Source organism: Cardiocondyla obscurior, linkage group LG22, assembly GCF_019399895.1.
Source record: "Cardiocondyla obscurior isolate alpha-2009 linkage group LG22, Cobs3.1, whole genome shotgun sequence".
NCBI classification, from domain to species: domain Eukaryota; kingdom Metazoa; phylum Arthropoda; class Insecta; order Hymenoptera; family Formicidae; genus Cardiocondyla; species Cardiocondyla obscurior.
Window position 1 is genome coordinate 2,578,494 of NC_091885.1, and position 3,105 is coordinate 2,581,598.

A 3,105-nucleotide genomic window follows, 5' to 3' on the forward strand; every position below is an offset into this window, starting at 1 on the left:
AGTAAGAACGATAAATCTCTTTTATCCCTCTATACGATTATATATCTTCGTCTTCGTATCGGGCGCTCGTCCAATCGTTATTGACAGCGTCACTGAATTAACGGTACGGCGCATCCTTACATTTTTCCTTCGTGTTCGCTAATACATCTTCTGAAAGAACGAATTAGAGGCGCCGCATCGTACGTCATAAAATACATACGTCAGGCGTCAGGTAGATATTTATTTGTACGAGATATATTTCATTCGACGAATCAAATTACCAAATAAAATTACTCGAAAGAAGGGAATTATCTTAACTTTTTTATTTGATTTAATTTTTTAACGTTTATTGTGAAAAGAAATAATTTACAATATTGATTTTCGAATAATTATACAAAATCACTGTATCGGGGTACATGTTTAATTGCATCGCTCGTTGAATACTCTTACTTTTATTCGTGAAATCCAAGTGTTCGATCTTTGCGAGCGTCACGGAATTATTTAATATGCTTCGAACGAATCGTGAGCAGAGAAAGTCTTATTTTATTTACGCGCTCGTCGAAGCGCCGCTAATTACGCGCGCTCGTCGTAAAATTTGCATATCATTGGTTCGCTGATTCGCTCGGCGAGTATTCGCACAATTTCGCATACAATGAAAAGAAACTACGTGTCATTCAAGGCTCATGGAACAAGTATGTAACGGGCATACTTGCTTTCAGCAACAATTAGCGAGATGTCAAAAGGACACCTGACGGGCCCGGGTATTCGCGGGATAACGGAACCGGAGAAACCAAGCTATCCCGGAGTTCACGACACGCCTGCGAATCTGTCCAGCCACGTATCCGTACCTTGTGAAATTTTAGTAAAATCTTAAAGTGGCATTTAGTTTTTCGTGTTGCAAATAATCATAATAGCGAATAATTAAATGACGAGAAATGACCGCCGTTGAATTTCTGCCCTATATACATACGGTATAATATACCGTTCCTCGTGTATTCGCGTGTTCGAAGTACCATGCGAACCGAGAAGTCGAGTCGAGTTAAATAGCTATAAATTATTGCCGCAATAAGAAACCTCTTCGTCGATCTCCTTTCAGGAATTACATAGCAAACGATGTATGTCACTTACAAGACGCCGACGTCTGTGGTAATGTGGAAAATTACGAGCGCGAATTAACGTACGGCATTACGGTATTTCCTGAAAATTAAGTTATCTGTGTATGCAAACGATGACGCTCGTCAATATTATCGCGATAATAAATTTGCAGACAGCTTTTCAATTTTGTGCATTCGCGTTATCGGATATATTTAATTAAAATAAGATCGTGTTTAATTTAAAATTAAAATAATTAAATTTATAAACGAAGTAATATATTAATTTCAAAGAGTGCAAAATTAGAAATGCACGAGAAGAAAAAATTGAGTACAAGTAATCCTCGAAATAAAATTTTTGCTCGCGCCAGTTTTGATTAGCGAAAGTCATTAGAATTGCGGTGGGCCTCTCTTGGACCGAAAGAACCTGTAACATACGGCGAGCAACACAGCGGGGCTTATATCTATTCTCTCTTTCTGTTCTTCTGGCGGCAGTCTCTTGAATCCGACGAGTCCGGTAGTAGCGCGGCAGTATGGTGTACCGTGGTCCACATGGGCAGATGGACGAACGGGCGAACGTCAGTAGTGGGATGCTGCGCGGTCTCTTTTTCTCTCTTGTTCGCGGCACTCTATTCTCATCTGTTCTTTATTTCGCGTCGTCTCATTTCGTCCTGTTCCGCTATCCTTCGCTCTCTTCTTACTACTAGACACGTAGCTCTTCTCGCTCTCGCTTGTACCTTCTTTTCATTCTCCGTCTCTCATTCTCCCTCTTTTCCACGTCTCGAAGGACTTGTTCACTCGAGGGCTCTGCGAGTTAGCCGGCGGGCATTATGGTGGCTACTCCGTTGGCTTCTCGCGTCTCTCGAAAGCTCACGAGAGAGTGTGCCCCCCCTGAGGGTCAAGGAACTCCCTCGGGAACAGGTTCACCTCTCTCCGCCCCTTCTCTTTCCCCTCTTCCCCGTCCTCCACCCTCTAGCTTCTTTCTCTCTCCGTCTCTCTCTCTCTTTAGCCTTTTTTCTTTCCTCCCTGCGCCGCGTACCATCGCCAACCCGCCCTATGCCCCCTCCGGTTCGTACCTTAGGGTTTTACTTATTTTCTCTTATTACCGCCGTGGGCATGTAGGCATGTTCCGCGCACACACCCGCAAGCTTAGCTCGTACGTACACGGGATACGGTCCACCTCGAGGTTCACCGTACTTCTTCCTTCGTACTCCGCGCTGTTCCCTATGTTCCTCTCATCCCCTGCCCCCCCCCGTTCTCTGCTTCTTTCAGGTACTCCAATATGTGAGCACATTATTACAGAGGTGCAAGAGGAAAGGGAGGGATGCGAGAGTCACGGGGAGTCTCTCTCGTGAGGGAGCCAAAGACGAGGTAAAACGCACACGCGTTCCTCCCGGTAGATGAGGGAAACGCGCGAGCGAGTGAGCGTTCACGCAAGGGTGTTTAGGTGCGGTTCCCTCCCCTCGCGCGACCCTTCGCATACTCTGCCTCCGCTTCCCCCTCCTTCCCCAACTGTCCCGAGTCCGGAGCTCTCTGAGAGCCAGATACGAGATTCCACCTGTGCTGCCTGATATGCTGCCGTGCTCATCCTCCTCGTCTCTTCCATGTCTTCTCCGTGTCGTGAGATCGTTTCGAATTTGCTGGATAGCTCGTCCTTTCTTTCTTTCCTTTTTTTCTTGTTTTCTTGAAAGCCCTGAGGAGCCCGCAACCGGCCCCCGGAGGATTATGGCGGCGCCCGAACCGAAGAAAACATGTGGATTTTCGGCGCGCGGTACGAATGAATCGGCCGACGGAAGAAATACGAAAGGTTGTAATAAGGGCATTTAGCGGTCCTCGCACCTTGCGATTCTCTCGCGTGTCCTCGCCTTTAGCCGTCCCGATCGTCTGTTAAGAAAACTGCCTACCGGTATTCACACACGCACTCGGGGCGGTGTAGGGTCCCCCCTTCGTTTCTCGCGCGCGAGATCGTTCCGAATTAGTTGGATGCCGCGCTTATTTTTAACAGCCCGGCTCCAAATGGCCACGGCACACGGAG